We start from the raw sequence: 18,512 nt of genomic DNA on the forward strand, positions 1-18,512 counted from the left end.
TATGAACTCATTTTTTAGATTTTATCATCAAAATGAAAGCATGCAGACATTTTTTGGAAGTGTTTCATGGGATGCAAGGATCCCTAAAAACACATTGTCAACCCCAGTCTGAGAAACCCTGATCCGGAGCAGCCAGTCAAGGCCGTACCTTGAAGCACCCTGGGCCAATTCTGGTTCTCCAGATGAGGAAGCAGACAGCCACAGAGGGGAAGGGACTTGTCCAAGCTCTTCCAGCAAGTCAGGAACCAAAAGGAAACAGGAACCTGGGTGTCCTGACTCTCAGCCCCAGTCCCTCCCATCATGCTCATTGTGGAGAAAGCACAAAGGAAAAAAACAAACAAACAAACAAAACTAAAAACAAAAAAACAACTCATCTCAGTTGCAGAAATCTCCATTGTTAATATTCTAGATATCCTTCTAGTCTTTTTTCTATAAATGTATATGCACTTCATAGCATAAAATGAGGTAATGATGAATAGACTATTTTGTAATCTGGTGTTTTTCCCTGCCTAAATATATCAGGTCAGCTGGGCAGCCCTGGGGGCATTCATTTCTCAGACTGTGTCATTAAGGACCCCAGAGGTTCAGCGTGGCCTTTCTGGAAAGCCTCATTTTGACTCGGTTCTCCCATGGCTCCTCTGCTCCAAACACTGAAAGCCATTGGCATGGTCAGCCATTTTTCTGATCAAGTCATCTTGATGACTCCATGACCTTGTACTTGCTGTGCCTTCTACTTGTGAAACCATTCTCTGCCTAGTAAAATCATATTCGACCCCGATATTACCCCTATGGTGAAGCCTTCCCTGGTGAAGACTTTCTCTGGTCTCCTCCTCCTCTCCCTGTGCCCTTCTGCTCTTGCAGTGCTTCCACAAGGACTTCTTTTTAGTCCTTTTGTAGCATCTACTACTTTGTCTTTCTACTGCACAGAGCATCTGCAAATATAGACATATGGACACCCTGAGCTTTCACTGGTCAGCCTTCCTCACTCTATGGTGAGCACCAGAAGTTAGAGAAATGGTATCTTCTTCCTATTTGTATCTCCAGGGAAATAGGTGATTACTTATCTCAGTTTTCTCAACTGTAGCATGGAATCCACTGGATAGAGGTAAATTAAATGACATAATACAAGTAAGGCGATTAGCACGGCACTTTTCATAGTCATATAGCTTTCGATAAATAATGGCCATTATTGTTCATAGCGGTATTTGTGGTTAAGCCTGTGGTTTGTTTTTGTTTGTTTTTGTTTTTGTTTTTGAACAAGGGATGTACAGAGTGAGGGAGGGATGACCGAATGAATAGAAGATGGATGGACGTGTAATGACTGAAAGGATGAAAAGATGGGGGATAATGGATGGTGTGTAGAGGATGGATGGGTTGTCTTAGAATGGATAGATGGATGGATGGAGGGAGGGAGGGATGGTATTAAAATGGATGGATAGATGGATGGGTGGATGGATTGATGGATAGGTAGATGGAAGGTCTATCTTCTCCTTTCATAAGGATAGAGGTAGGATAGAAGTAAAGAAGCAAGAGAATGGCAGGAACATCCAAAGGTCTTTGTGACTGAAGACAAGACTCAAATTCTGTCTATCACCCAAGCCTTTGACCACAGCCCAGATGTCAACTATAAGTCTATAACTTAGCCTCTCATTGGCTACCTCTAGGCCAACGTAGGGTTGTTTCTGAAATAAGTAGAGATTTCCTTTGGAGCATATGAAGAACCAAATGCCTGGTCAGAAAACTCCCCTTGGCCAGAAAAGCTGTCCCAGAGCTGCAGAAGTCCCTCAGTTCACCGACCATAAAGTCGCTCCTTGAGAAAGAGAAGCTGTGAGCCCCTCTTCCACGGACAAGGAAAAGTAAATGATCATGGTGACCTGAGGGTCTCAGAAACTAACACCCAGAGCTGCCCAACTGGCCCTAGCCTCGGATTCTGAGGGGCCTTCTCCTGATCCACCCAAGGGAAGTCGCAGAATAACCCTCACCCAGCTGCCCAAGATGAATTACAGAAGGAATGGGGAGCAGGGTGAGCCCTCAGGAGAGGCTTGGAGGGGAACCCAGAACCCCAGAGCACCAGTGCCAGCAGGGACTCATGGATCCCTCCAGCCACCCCAGCCCTTGCACAAATGGAGTCACAGAGGCAGGAGGAGATGGTGATTCCCAAGGTGTCCCATGGATCAATAAATGGCACAGTTGGGCTTAAGTGCAGGTCCCAGGCAGTGGGGCTCATTCCGCATCCTCACTGCCATGGGACCCTGTTAAATCTATTCCTTGGTTAAGTGTGTGGGGTCAGGAACCCCAGGACCTCTCAGTGGGACCCTGGCTGGCACAGCATCTTGTTTATATTCTGAAACTGATGCTCCTTTCACTGCAATCCCTGTAATGTCACAGGTGAATCAATATCCAAGTTTCCTGGAAGCCAATAGACCCTCCCCACCAGCCCTGCAACTGCAGGAAGGAGGTGGGACAAGTGTCTCCACTGTGTGAGGCCCTGGTTATTATCTCTGGGACTCTGACCTGAGGAGGGAATGAGGATGGCATAGCGTTCTGTGGACCTGCAGGGTGACAGTGCCCAGTGGTAACTAAGTCACACCAAGAGGTCCACCTGAGTAATGGAGCCTTGTGCCTGGACTGAGAATCCTGGCACCTCCCCTTACCAGCTGTGTGGTCTTTCGGCCTACACTGCATGGCTAGATACAGAACGATGGGGCAAGAGACACCAAAGAGGGGTGGCCTGCAAGAAAAGAGGAAAATTAAGCATGTATTTTGGGTCCTAGATGCCAAGGGAAGAGAGCTTTCCAAGATGCTGGAATTTTAAATAGCATATTGAAGGCCTATTTACTCTCCTTAACTCAAAGCTCAGTGGAAAAAGCAATGAATTAGAAGAAGAAAATTTTAAAAAGGACAAGACCTCCATCTCTTATTAAAACATAAAGAATACTTTCCAAGTGCTATAAAATATGATCTCAAACAAGAGAGAAAACAGCCCACAGGAAGACACGAGTGTCCCTCCAGATGGCACAGTGAAGAGGCCTGTGGATGTCAGGGGCCTGGGCTGAGTTCAGGCAATGGCCGTGTCAGTCACGTCCCCATCCAGACCCAGTTCAATGTCACAGGGTGATGTGGGGGCAGGGAGAGAGCTTGCTTGCTGACTCACCTCTCTCTCTGCCCAGCATGGGGACATTGCTAGTGAGGCAGAGAAGGAGGGAGACAGGTAGAAATCACAGATTCCAGTTCTGGTGCCCTGCAGCCTAGAGGTCTTTGCTGAGAGTCTTGGAACCTGAGCATAGAAATGGGGGTGGGGGGCAGCCCTGGTGGCTCAGCAGTTTAGCACCACCTCAGCCCAGGGCATGATCCTGGGGACCCGGGATCAAGTCCCACTCCGGCTCCCTGCATGGAGCCTGCTTCTCCTTCTGCCTCTTTCTCTGCCTCTCTCTCTCCCTCTCTGTGTCTCTCATGAATAAATAAATAAATAAAATCTTTTAAAAGAGAGAGAGAGAGAGAGAGAAATGGGGGTGGGGTGGGGGTACTATGCACTTGGAAAGGAAATGAAGGATTTAGTAAGAGTGTGTTGGAGAGCACACACCCAATCACTCCCCAGATTACCTACCCTGCTCCTCTCAACATCATCCTTCAACAAACAGCTGGACTGTTCTAAGGTGAATGACGATCACAAAGGAACCCTCATGGGACCAAAAAAAAAAAAAAAAAAAAGGAAATGGAGGTAAGGAACATAAGCAAAAGGCAAAAAAGCTTACATCACAGGAGGAATTACTACAAAAAACAAAAACAAAAACAAAAGTGAGGGAGAGTTCAAGCACATAGCTCTCCATGCACTCACAGAGATCGTAGGTGGTCTGAGCTCTCTGAACTAAGAAGTTTCCAAGGTTCCTTAAAGAGTTATGGAAAGGGCATAGACAGAAAGAGATTGAATTGGAGTCATTCAGGAAAGAACTGGGAGTAACAAATAAAGCCGTTTAGAAATGAAAAAACATATCGGAAAAACAAAACAAAACACAACCCCAACTCAGAATAAACAAAGAACAGAGAGGGGCACGTAGCAGGCAAACACCTGCAGAAAACCACCAAAAATAAATGGAAAGGAACAAATATATAAAAATAGTATATTATTTTCCTAGGGCTGCTGTAATGAAGTATCCTAAACTGGATGTCTTAAAGCAACAGAGATGTATTCTCCCGTGGTTCTGGAAGTCAGAAGCTGAAAATCCAGGTGTTAGCAGCATTGGCTCCTCCTGAGGGGTGGGAGGAAAAATCTGATCCACGGCTCTCTCCTGCTCCTGGTGATGGCTTGGTGACCCCTGGCCTGCAGCTGCAAGCCTCCTATCTGCCACTATTGTCACATGCATTCTTCTCTCAGTGTCCCCCCTTCTTAAAAGGATTCCTTATTGGTGAAGGGCCTCAACTCAACTCTGCAACAACCCTATCTTCCGATAAGGCCACATTCTGAGGTACGGGGTGGTTAGGACATCAACATATCTCCTTGGGGAGCCCCAACTCAGCCCATAACAAGTAGTTACAAGAAAGACTAAAAGACATGGAGGATAGACCAGAAAGAGAGAATACTCGCACGGTGTTTCTGAAAAATGAAATGGAAGAAAGGTGAAAAATATTCAGACAGAATGGGGAAAGACTTCCCTGATGCAAAGATCTGAATGTGATGACACCAAACGGATTCAGGGCTATCAGGATAAAGCCTGATATTCTAATGAAGTTTCTGAACTTCAAGACTGAAGAGAGAATTATACTAGCATTCAGGCAAAAATCTAGCTTGAGTCACACAATAGGAGAAATCGGGCTGGCTGCAGACCTCGCAGACCTATACCGTGCCAGGGTCTGTGGGCAATATCTGCAAGGTCTTGAAGGACAGAAATTGTAAATTTATACCCAGAGATGTTTCCTTCAACTATGAAGACCACAGACATAGTAAATTGAACACCAATAAAAAAAAATATCATTATAAAAAAAAAAAAAAAAAAAAAGACCACAGACAGACATTCCCAAGCAACCAAGAGCTTTGAGAATGAGCGCCTCTTAGTCCCTCTTGAAACAGACAATTGGGCAATAAAATCTAGCCAGCAAAGGATTTCTTTTTTATTTTCTTTTCTTAAGATTATTTATTTTTGAGGGAAGGGGAGGAGGAAGAGGGAGAAAATTCTCAAGCAGACTCCCTGCCAAGCCCAGAGCCTGCCTTGGGGCTCAATCCCAGGACCCTGAGATCATGATTTGAGCCAAAATCAAGAGGCAGATGCTCAACCCCCCGAGCCACCCAGATGCCCCAGCAAAGGATTTCTTAAAATAAATAGCTCAGAATGGAGAAGGCACAGTAAACAAATTCCTGATAAGCATTGAATCCATTTAAATATAGAAATGAAAATCTTTGTGGATTTGGAGTATTGAGCACAGTGTAAATGCTAGTAAACACCAATAATAAAATAAGTAATATTAATGTGACTAACAAAAATTGGGATGTAGAGGACAGAAAGTGAGAGCGAGTGGGAATGTGGTGATTTCCTCATTTTGCACAGCAAGAATCAATAGGCATTTGGAATAAAGTTGGGAAAATGGCACTTTAAAAATACCAGAATTATTCTACTCTCATAATTCATATTTTATGTGGCCATATTTCTTGACTTCAAATGGCCTGATAGAAACTAATACCATTGGTAGTTAAAAAGGACTTTATCTGAAATTTAGCAGTTTCTTCTGATTTATTTTTAAGCTTTTTATTTTATTTTTTTAAAGATTTTATTTATTTATTCATGAGAGACATACAGAGAGAGAGGCAGAGACACAGGCAGAGGGAGAAGCAGGCTCCATGCAGGGAGCCCGACGTGGGACTCGATCCCAGGTCTCCAGGATCACACCCTGGGCTGCAGGCAGCGCTAAACCACTGTGCCACCGGGGCTGCCCAAGCTTTTTATTTTGAAATAATTTCAGATTTACAGAGAAGTCTCGAAATTTTTTCCTAATACTCTCCCCCAGCTTTCCTTGATGATCATGTCTTACCCAACCATGCCATACGTGTCCAAGCTAAGACACTGATGTTGGTACAATACTATTAAAGTACAGACTTTATTTGGACTTCACCAAATTTCCTACTAATCCCCTTTTTCTGATCCAGGATCCAATCTAGCAAAGCACAGTACATTTAGCTCTCCTGCCTCCTTAGTCTCTTTAAACATGTGACGTTTCTCAGTCCCTTCTCAACTCTCATGACCTTGACAGTTTTGCAGAGCCATGCTCAAATATTTTGTAGACTGCCTTCCAATTTGAGTTTGTCTGATGTTTTCTTATGATCAGACTGACACTCTAGACTTTGGGGGAAGAATACTAAAAAGTTCAAGTGCCCTTTTCGTGTCATATCAGTAGGTACACGCTATCAACATGACTTATTACTGGTGACATTATCTTTGGTCATTTGGTTAAAGTGTGGTCTGCCAGGTCTCTGCAAAAAGAAACTATTTTTCCCTTTCCATACTCTAAGTCCAGCCCTTATTCAAAAGAAGAGGAATTAATGACCACTTTCTAGAGAGAAGAGTATGAAAGAATTTGTTGGAACATACTCAAACCACTACAGTAATTAATAAATATTTTTGGAGAGATACTGCAATAATTATTACTCTTGTGTTCAAATGATAATTTCCAATTGCCCTTGTTCATCCTACATTATTACTTGGCATTCTGTATTAGGAAGATTTGTCCCTCCTCCGGCATTTATTTATCTAGTCAATCATTTGTTTATGTCAGTATGGCCTCATGAATATTTATGTAATTCTTTGGGTTATAACCAATACTATCATTATCTATTTTGTTGCCCAAATTATTCCAGGCTTAACCATTGGCAGCTTTACCAGGGTGGCCCCAGTGTCCTTTTTCTTTGTACTAGTTAATATTTTAGAGCAGCTCCAGTTTTACAGAAAAACTGAGTGAAGAATACAGAGAGTTCCCACTTACTCCTCCCCCTCCCCACCTCCATTTCTTCCATTATTAATACCTTGCATTAGTGTGGTGTGTTTGTTACAACCAGTGAGTCAATACACATCATTATTAACTAAAGTCCTCGTTTGCATTAGGGTTCACTCTCATTGTTGTACATTCTATGGGTTTCAACAAATGTATAATGACAAATAGCCACCATTATAGTACCACGCAGAATAGTTTCACTACCCTAAAAATCCCTTATGCTACACCTATTCATCCCTCCCTCCCCCAGACCCAGGCAACCACTGATCTTTTATTGTCTTCGTGCTTTTGCCTTTTCCAGAATGTCATTTAGGTGGAATCATATAGTGTATAGCTTTTCAGACTGGCTCCTCTTGCTTAGAAATATACATTTAAGGTTCCTGTATGTCTCTTTGTAGCTACATAGCTTAGCTCTTTATTACTAAATAATATCTTATTGTTTGGATGTATTCGTTTCTTTATCCATCCACCTATCCACTCACCTGTTGGAATATCTTGGTTGCTTCCAAGTTTTGCAAATTACAAATAAAACTGCTCTAAATACTCGTGTGCAATTTTTATGTGACAAAATTTTCCAATAAATTGGATAAATGTCTAAGAACAACAATTGCTGAATCATTTGGTAAGATTATGTTTAGCTTTGTAAGAAACCACTGTCTTCCAAAATGGTTGTAACTTTTGAATTCCCACCAACAGCAAATGAGAGCTCCTGATTTCCACATTCTTGCCAGCATTTGGTGTTGGCAGCATTTTAGATTTTAGCCATTCTAACAGGAGTGTCATGGTACTCATTGTTTTACTTTCCAATTTCCTGATGACTTATGACATTGGGCACCCTGTGTCCTTTTGACATGTTTCCGTTTTTTTGTTTTGTTTGTTTCGTTTTTGTAAGGACTTTCTGACCTTCTGGTACTAGATGATGCTCCAGCCTCATCGTATATTATCTGTTTCAGCATTAGAATCAGCCATTTCTTCAGAGATTCCTGGTTCCTTTTGTTGGAGGATGGTATTTAGAAGTCAAGATCTGAATGCTAGGTGTGCCTGTTGCTTTTGGGGTGTCACTGCTTCCAGGTCCTTTCAGTAGACACAGCTGGGAAACATATGTACACACACAAAAGTGTATTTATTTCCTTATCTATTTGTGTGTGTGTGTATATATATATATACATATATATATATAATGTATATATATATAATAGAGATGTGTTTATACTGATATCTTGAGCGAAATCCAAGATTACAACATTCATTCTAGCCTCCCCGCCTTACTTATTTGTAACTTCTTTCTTTGGCAGCAGATAACCTGGCTCTAATAATCTAGAATATACATATTTATTTGTTCAGCCCTAGTATACATGTAAAGTAGTTTTAGAATGGTTCACCTGGACCCCCTGAAGAACAAAGTAATGAGAACAAAGTGTCTGTGTACAGTGTTTCCTCTTTAGCCTTATGGTATCCAGTCAAAATATCGTTTTTAAAATTAAGTCATCTCTTTTCCCCCCCAATGGATTCATTTTCATACTGTTAAAGTCAAGTAAAACTAAACTTAGTATTTTTTTACCTAAAAATAGAAATTTGTCATCCCATATTATTATAGTATACTTCTTTATTTTTCTATTATCTAACTCTCCTTCTCTCCCTATATATATACATAAAGGCATGTCTCAAATTATAGTAATCAAATGTTAATAACAGTTGCTTCTTGGTGATAAGGTTTGGGGTGGTTCTTTGCATTATTCAGGTCCATATTCTGTAAATAACTTTTGTATAAGCATATATATTATTTTTACGGAATATGAAAAAATGTTCTCTAAAATTAGGGAGAAAGTGGTCAACAGGTGGAACACTGCTAATGGATAAAATTCGTATTGGACTTAGTAGCTAGAATATCATTTTTTGAGCCTGATGAGAGCCATCACTTTGGGAAGAGCCACGATGTGGGCAGAAGCCGGACTGGATGGGGAGAGGAATAAATGGAAGGCACAGACAAGGCAAGCAATGAAGTTGAGTGCTCCTCAAATATGTAGCATGCCTAGGAACTGACTATCTTGTTTGAACATATTCCTGAGCCCCATCCACCAGGGGTTTAATTTGGCAGGTCTGGAGTAGAGTCGAGAACTTGCTTTTCCACCAAACTCCCAGCTGGTGCTCATGCTGTTGGTCCTCAGGCCAACACTGAGCTGCCCAGATCCAGATGTAGCCAAGTCTTTTGAGAAGAGTGACTGGCTGTGAGAGAGGCAGGAGAGGACAGTGGAGGAGAGTTGCTTTATTTGGTTCATTTTGCTGCTGATGTCTGTTTTTTATTTGCACCTAGTAATACATAAACAAAAAAAATAGAGAATTACAAAAAGAAATAGATAAATCAATAACTGGTGAGAGATTTTAATATACATTCTTCCGTGGCTTATACAACATAGTGGGCAAAAAAAAAAAAAAAAAAAAAAAAACCTACAAACCAATAAGTATGGAGAGATACGAACAACATGATTAACAAGCAATGTCTGATACACATAAAAATACATGAAGTAATTACAGAATTCTTTTTTTAAAGATTTTATTTATTTATTCATGAGAGACAGAGAGAGAGGCAGAGACATAGGCAGAGGGAGAAGCAGGCTCCATGCAGGGAGCCCGATGTGGGACACGATCCCAGGACCCCAGGATCATGACCTGAGCTGAAGGCAGAGCGCTCAACCACTCAACCGCTGAGCCACCCAGGCATCCCATGGATGCCATTATTTTCAAGGGCACATGGAATTTGCCAGAATGATTCTACTGGACCATAAAATAAGTTTCAACATTTTTCCACAGATTGAACTAATGCAGAATCCAGTCTGGTCTTTGGCCATTGTGACATCCATTATAATAACAATAACCACAAAATTTCCAGTGTTTGGGATTTATGGATTATACTTCTTTTGCTTAATTTTTATTCGGAAGTAATTTCAAATTTCCACACAAAAAAGTTGCAAACATAAAGATGCTACAAAGAACACTCATGTATCCTTTACTCAAGTCTACTTATTGTAAACATTTCTCCCCCATTTGCTTTATCATCCCTGGCCACTCTCCCAACTCACACCCACACTGTTTTCCAAGTTCTTGGCTGAGAGCAACACTGGCTTAGCCATGCAAGTGAGTGCCTTGGAGATGGATCCTCCAATCTTCAGCTGAGCTATCTAAGCACCTGGATGGAACAAAAGTGAGCCTAGCCCCAAATTACAGATTTGTGAGTTAAATATCATTTTATGCTAACAAGTTTTGGGTGTTTTGTTACACAGCAGCAGAAAATGGAATAGGTATTGTGAGACTGGGGCTCCCAAGGTACATGAAGGCTTTGTGAGTACTATGAATTCAGTCATCTAAGACTGGAATTTTGGGGGATCCCTGGGTGGCTCAGCAGTTAAGCATCTGCCTTTGGCCAGGGCGTGATCCTGGAGTCCTGGGATCGAGTCCCATGTCAGGCTCCCTGCGTGGAGCCTGCTTCTCCCTCTGTCTGTGTCTCTGCCTCTCTCTCTCTCTCCCCCCGTGTTTCTCATGAATGAATGAATAAAATCTTTAAAAAAAAAAAAAGACTGGAATTTTTTAGGCAAGTACAAAAGATAAATGGAAGAGGGGGGATACGGGAAAGAATTGGCAAGAGTGTCTTTGACATGGTGGGTCATGGTAGGTCTCTAAGTTGGCTCTAGAAGGAGAGGGAGATAGAAGGTGGTTACCAGAAAGGAAGTAAATAAAAGAGTGTGATGGTTAATCCTATGTGTCAGTTTGACTGATAACAGGTTGTCCAGATATTTGGTGAACATGATTTCTGAGTGAATCTAGAAGGGTATTTCTGGATAGAATTAGCATTTGAATCAGTGGGCTGGGTAAAGCAGTGGGTGGGCATCATCTAATCCACTGAGAGCCTGAATAGAACAAAAAAAAAAAAAAGGAGGAAGAACAAATCTGGTCCTTCCTGCCAGATTGCTTGAGTTGGAACATTGTCTCCTGCCCTCAGGGCCACTGGTTCTCAGGCCTTCAGACAGTTTCTAAATTACCACTGCCCTTCTTGGATCTCTAGCTTGCACATGACAGATTATGGGATTTTTTCAGCCTCCATAATTGCATGAGCCAATTGCTTATAATAAATCTTTCCATATATATGCTCTCTCTCTCTCTCTCTTTATATATATATATATATGTATATATATGCCACCTCTCTCTCTCTCTCTCTCTATATATATATATGCATATGCCATATGCCATACATATAGGTGTGTGTGTGTGTGTGTGTGTGTGTGTGAAACCAGTCTCCTACTGGTTTTGTTTCTCCAGAGAACCCTGTCTAATTCAAGACCTAGTGACACTGACAGACGGTTGTAATGGGATGAGTTCATCAGGCAAGATGGAAACCAGGAAGCCAGGACCTCCCATGAGAAGATGCATGAAGTACTGTGGCCATAGGGCAAAGAGGTCTTGGGATCTGATGCCAACTTTCTCATACTGGCAAATGCTGATTGTCTTTCAAATTCGAGCCCTCCCTGCCCTCTCAGGACCCTTCTGCATGTCCCTGAGTGCTCTGCCTCCCTTCCATCCAGAGCCCTGCTCACAGTGAATTCCCTTTGTCCTCCCACCCCCCACCATCTGACTCCCCTCGGGCTGGCTCTGTGCCTTGTCACCCCCATATCCCCAGCACCTTGCCCAGCACATCCTGAGACCCAGAAAACTTTTGCTAAATGAACCGACTTGTGGACACGAGGAGCAATGGACAGATTTCAAAAGGACGGTGATGGTACCGGGAGTCCAACGCCCTTTCTGCCTTGTCACCACCAGAAGGTAAAATAAGAAACCAGAGAGGTTAGAAGACCTTCCCAGGTCACACAGCAACACAACAGAGCAGCCTTGACAACTGAAGCTGTAGCAGAAGCAAGATCAAAGGCGAGGTGGGTTGAGGAGAGCTGGAAGGAAGCCCAAGAATCTCCCCTCTTCTCCCATCTTCCCTGCCACAGGGAACAAGCCTGCCCAGGGGCCAGGGGTGGTTGCCCTAGAACATTCACCAGCCTCTTGACTTCATCCTTGCCCAGCTTGGGGGTGGGGGTAAGGGGCTGGCTCTCACCTCATTTCCGAAGCAGCTCCAGGCCCAGCTGCATTTCCCCCTCTCCACAACTCCCCCTCCCCCTGCCAACAAGTCAAAGGAAAGGACAATTAAAAAGAAAACCCAGGGGTGGAAAGCCAGTTTTCTAAGCCCAGGTTGGGGCTGACCATGGAGGGGAAGGCACCCTGAGGAAATCCCATTAAATGGTTGTTTATTTTAATGGGAGGTGAAGGAAGAAAGAGGGGCTGAGCCCCATCCTGGGGGTGGGGAGGAAAGAGAGGGAAGGAAATGCAGGATCTGAGCCCACAGATGGGCCTTTGCGAGCCTCCCGGAGGCTCCCCTTAAAGGAGTAAGTGGCCAAGGGGCAGGAGGCAGGCAGTGAGTCCTGAGGTGGCTGGTGCAGAGGCTGCCTTCTTGGGGACAGGAGGCGCTTCTACCTTTGTTCCCTCACCCACACCTCCAACATCCTGAGTCCCCGCGGCACTCAGGGTTAGGGCCAAGCAAACAATGACCAATCAGCTCCTGCTTGAACCCCCAAGCAGTGGGGGAGACCCCCAGCTAGGCAGGCTGTGGGGCAAGTGCCAGGACAGCAGACTCACAGAGACCGTGGGAACACGAGTGGGGGCTTAGAGCCACAGGGCAGACAGACTTCTCACGGCTGTCCCAGGCTTTGGGGCCCAGGGTTCCTGGGGAAAGGGTGCTCTGGGGCCTGTCCCTCACCTGGTCTGGAGGGCGGCCACATCCTGAGCATCAGGAAACCTAGCTAGGCCCTGGGAGCACTTTCCCCAACTTCTCTGCCCAGGAGGGTCCCTGTCACCTTTGATGGAGCTGAGAACCTTCTTGATGACTGGTCAGACCCTAATGTTCTTCAGGGCGAACTCACTTCTGCTCTCCCCCTCGCTCCCTCAGGCAGTCCCTGACGCCTTATCAGACCCCCGAAGGATGTTCAAGCTGGAAGCTGAAAAGCTTCGTTCATTTGCTCATTCATTCATTCATTCATTCATTCAACGAGCTTGCACGGAGCATCTCCTCCATGTCGGACACCGTTCTGGGTGCTGGGGATTTGTAGTGAACAAAGACAAGTAGAGATCCCACCCTCTAGGGGGTAGAGATGATAAAGAAATGAGTAAAAGATCTAGAATGTCAAATGTTGACAAGTGCAATGGAGAGAAATCAAGCCCAGGGTGTAGGTGGCAACACAGGTGGGGGGCAACCATTGCAATATTCTAATATTCTAATAGCCTCTAACATTCATCTTCATTCTGAGATGGAGCAGTGCATGTGTGCCAGGGCCAGAACTAAGCGATGTATGGGCTTAATGTCTCTGCATCCTCAGAGCTGGCCTGGGAGTCTCAGCTTGGTGAGTGATGACACAGAGGCCACCCAGAGAGGACACCACACCTGCCAGCAATGACAAGCCATTTAGAGTGGGGCCCCCCTCTCAATACCCCACACCCACAAGGAGTCTGGTGCGAGATGGAGGCAGATGAGGAAGTGGGCCTTCCCCAGCCATCCCGGGATGCCCAGCCTGGGGGCCCCGGCCACAGGCTCCTGCTTTGGCTCAGACCCAGGAAGCCTTCACTGATCAGAGTCTTGCTAAGGGTGTGGCCCCGGTCTGGGGAGGGTCCCAGCACTGACCATATCCCAGGCTCTCTTAGGGGTCCCACCTGTCTCTGCTCAATAGCTAGGGAAGCAGTGTGCTCAGGAGAAAGAATGCCGGGTGGGAGTCAGGAGTCAAGGGTTCCAGCCCCGGTCCAACCCCCCCCCCCCCCGCCCCGCCTTCTTTGTCAGTTCAAGGCCTCTCCCTATCTCTCTCCTAGTCTGTGGAAGGAAGGAGTTTGACCCAGAGAATCCTGAGCCCCTGGGGGTTCTAAGGCTCAGTTTCTCCATCTATATGAGATGCTTTAGCACAGTCTTCACCCCTGGGACAGGATATGATGGCCTTTCCCATGAATGCAGATTCAGGGGAAGCCTGTAACTTTGAAGGGAGAAACTGGGGAGTGGGGGGGTGGTATGGGAGGCTGACTTTTCCCTGACATCCTTCCAAACTATCCACATTTTTGTACCTGTGTGTAGCACCAATTAAAAAACTAAATTTAAAAAAATAGAAACTTATGCCATTCCACATTGTCCCCTCTTCCAGGGACGATGAGGCTGCTTAGGTAAGTAAAGGCTCCTGACACCCTGGAGTCCGCCTTGCTGGCGACTCTGGCTCAGGGCCTGGAATTTCTGCCAACATCCTCTGCATGTGCTCCTGTGATCAGGGATTGGCTGGTCTCCCCACCCCCTACCTGCTGGAACCAGGCCCCTTGGAGCCCAGAGGCCCCACCTGACCCATCTCAGAGCCCCTTTCCCCACCCACACACAGGGACGCACATCCGTGCAGACATGCACATATGCACACACGCACACACACAGACACGCATGCAGAACCCACACAAACACACGGACACAGACTCCCACCCCCCCCTCTGGGGTGCTTTACACATCCCTTAGTCAGTGATTAAGACATATTTACTAAATAATAAATGAGAGCAAGCTCTCAGATCCAGGAAGCCAGAGCCCTGCCTGTCTGCAGCCTCCCTCGCCCCCCAACCTGCCTGCCATCTGCCGGAGGGAGAAACGGTGCAGTCGGGGTGCTCCCGCTGCCTCTAATGGAGCCCCACCCTCTTCCATCTGATGGGCCTGTGAGCACTGGGGTCACACCAGCCAGACCACACGTCCTGAGGCCAACCAGCCTGCACTCTTGTCCTCTGTGGTCTGGCCCACCCAGCTCAACTTGGGCTTGACTCTCTCCAGATGCAGCAGAAGTCACAGGCCACAGCCGTCAGACCACACTTGCACTGTCTGGAATCCTCGGGGCACCTCTTGGGAGTCTGGTCACAGATCCACTAGAGGAGAGAACGGCTTCCTCCCTTCCTTGTGCTGGCTTGGGGGTTGGTGGAGGGGTGCTGAGCATCAGATGTCAGTGCTCAGAGGGCTTATTGAAAGCAAGACCCAGTCCTGGCCCAGAGTACCCCCTGCACCTGAACCTCAAGGCCAATGCAGCCTCTTGGGGGACGGGTGGAAGGTTGGAGAGGGAAGTTATAGGCATCAAGGTCTCCAGTCAGAGCCCAAGAGGGGAGGGGGTATATCTAAGAACCCTCTTAGCTCTGGAAAGTCCTTTAGGAATTATCTGGTTTAGTGGCTCACAATTTGGGGTTTTGTGTACCCAGGCATATATCACAATAAAGGGAGGGTTATCTGATAAGATTACCATTAATAGACCCTTTTTCATAAAAGAAATGGCACTCAGGGTCCCTGGCTGGCTCAGTGGATAGGGCATCTGCCTTCTGCTCCAGTCATGATCCCAGGGTCCTGGGATCGAGCCCCACGTTGGGCTCCCTGGTCAATGGGGAGCCTGCTTCTCCCTCTGCCTGCCACTCCTCCTGCTTATGTACTCTCTCTCTCTCTCTCTGTCAAATAAATAAAATAAAATCTTTAAAAAGAAAAAAAAAAAAAAAGAAATGGCACTCTTTAATGCCAAAAATGTAAGGGGAAGGTGGGCATGATTTCAAGATAATGGACCGTTTTTGACACGAAAAACGTCACACTCTCTGGCAAGCTCCATATCCACGGCTCGTTTTTTCTTCCTTGGTGATAGAGACCTCATCGCCGACTAGCTCCGGTGGGCAAGATGGTGTTTGGAATGATGCAGAAACTGTGTGCAAGCTGAGGCCCAGAAAGGAGTGACAAGTTCGAGGTCCCGTGATAAGTGGGTGGGGGAGTGGAGCCAAGTCTGGGGCTCTTTCCACGTTGCTGACTCCTTAAAGCCAGGTGGGCTCCGAGGGCCTGGGGGAGTGGGGGCCTGGTCCCCGCTGGAGGCCTGGAGGGGCGAGGCCTGGAGCCCCGGAGCCTGGCGAGCCTCGGCCCACCTCTTCTCAGCTTCCTGCAGTCTCTCGGGCCCTGCTCCAGAGCCAGGCTCCAGGCTGTGGCGTCAAACTCTTGCCTCCTGCCCAACTGCCAACTGTTCCCTCTGGAATGCTCTGTGCCCTCCGCTGCCAGCATTCCTGGCATGACGTTTCTCTGGTGCCAGGAAGGAAAGGGCCACATGTTCCCCATATGCCACCGGGGTGGGAAGTTTACACTGAGCAGCTGAGCTGGCCTCTCCTTCCTCCCTCAGCAGACGTCCCTGCCTCTCTCCTCTTTGTCTTTCTCGGGGCGCCTCCCACTCCTGACCAAGAAGGAGGTAAAATGGGATGGTTTAGCATTTGCGGGGGCCCCCGTACTTTCCAAAGCACGACTGCGTGCGCTGGTTTCAATGAAGCAAACACAGACTCTAAAATCAAACAGACATCAAGCAGGCGCATGGCCTCCGTCCGTACCTGCGGGGACAGGTAAAGGTGAGCTCCTTAGAGGATGACCAGACATCTGTCTCTCCGTCCATTTCTCCACCGCATCACCCACCCATCATCCATCCCTCTCCCTTTATCCCCCCCCCTTCCGGCCCTTTATTCACCCTTCCCTATATTCATCTATCCCTCTCTCTTTCCACCTCACCGTCTTCCTCAATCTATCCTTTCATTCCTCCATTCCCTCCCTTTCTGTCTTCATCCATCCTTCCCTTCTTCTCTCCCTAGTCCTTCCCCCCTTTCTCCCTTCACCCAGCCAACCAGTCATCTTTCCCTCTCTCCTTCCATGCCACCATTCACCCATCCTACCATCAATCCATCTATCTATCCAACGGCTAACACCCATCCGATCAGCCATCCATCCACCCACCCATCCATTCCCCACCTCCCCATGCCTCCCTCAACCTCTGCATCCCTTATCCTGCCGTCCCCTTCCCCTTCCACCCTCCCATCCCTTTACCCATCCATCTCTCTATTCCTCCACCCATCCTTTTATCCTTCATCCCTTCCCCCCCCTTCACCCCTCCCTCCTTCTCCTACCCATCCCTCCGCCCTTTATCCCTCATCTAGCCAACCAGCCTTCTCTGTCCTCCCTCCTTCTGTCTCTATCCTCCTCCACCCCTTCTCTCATCCAGCTACCTCTCTGCCCCACTCTCCACTTACTGAGAACTCTGCATGAACCAGGCCTACCATTTTATCCCTTCAGGGGGCCAGCCTGCTGCATACTGTGATATCGCAAAAAGCCTTTGTTGACTGGACCTAAGGGTGCCCCTGCAGTCCAGAGCTTCCCCTACAGTGAGGGCTAAGTCCACAGCTAACTCCAGTTCTGCTGAATCAGCAGTTGAGACACAGCTGCGGTTGGGAAGCAGGTGAAACAGAAGAGAAGCAGTGGAAAGACCAGCTTTCAGGAGTCCTCACAGTGAGCCAGGAGCCCTCCATGCCCACTTCTTTTTATTCCTCTTAGCAGTCCTGGGAGGAAGATAGGATTTACCCCCATCTTATCAACTGAGGAGCTGGGCCCAGAGGCCCTGGTTCAGGGAGGAAATCTGGGTCCACCTCTGCCCTACCATCACTTCACTCTGGGGATCAAGAGTGTGGTGTCTTCTCTGGTTTCACGGTAAGTGCTTCCTCCAGCAAGTCCTGTATGCCCCCAAACACAGCCCACACTTCAAGGCTGCATGTGTTTGCCCCTGTCCCTTCCCCTGGAATACTCCAGTCCTCTTCGCCCAGAAGAAATCCCACCTGCTCTCCAATATTCAACTCCAAGGATGCCTCCCTCAGGAGGTCTTCTAAGATTTCCCCTGCCTCTACCAACCTCAGCAAGAGTTAACCATTTGTTTTCTCCCCACAAAAGTTTACTCACTCCCCTCCCCTCACACACATTACGTTGTCTGACGATGCATTGAGTGAGGGGGCTGTGTGTCTCTCTTCTCCTCCTGAGCTCCTTGAGGGGGCGGGGGACGTGCCATCTGAATCACTTTGCCGCCCCCCACCCCCAGCCACCAACATACACACTTAACCTAATACCAGAGCATGTATAGTGGGCAAGCAATATAGCTGAGCCAGACTGATAACTCGGGGTGATAATAAATATATTTACCAGCCAGTAGAGCATGGAAACCAACTAGTTGGAAAGGTTAAAAACGACAGAGCATCTCCCTGTCTGCAATTTCCTTTCACCCAGCACCTCTTGACCTGATCTCTGCCTCGTGTGGAAAAGAGCCTGAGAGGTGTTCAGTCTCCTGGGAGGCTGGAGGGGAGGGCGCTATGAACTTGGGGAACCCAGGTCTGATCGGACCATACCTGATGCCCCCTTCCCTGGCCTTCCCCGGCCTAGACCAGACCCAACCAGGCCACAGAGGCGTCTGGCAAGGGAGCAGGAGACTCTGGGGATGGAGTAAAAGCCAAACATGTAGCAAGTGGTGCACGTGCTTCATGGGCTGAGACTTGACACACACTGTCATTCCACCCAAACCACCGTCTGTGGTGGGCACCATTTTGCAGATAGAAAAGTGAGGTGTGGAAAGACGAGACAATTTCCCAAGACCCCCAGCTAATAAGCTTAG

Source organism: Canis lupus, chromosome 18 (genome assembly GCF_003254725.2).
Source record: "Canis lupus dingo isolate Sandy chromosome 18, ASM325472v2, whole genome shotgun sequence".
NCBI lineage: Eukaryota > Metazoa > Chordata > Mammalia > Carnivora > Canidae > Canis > Canis lupus.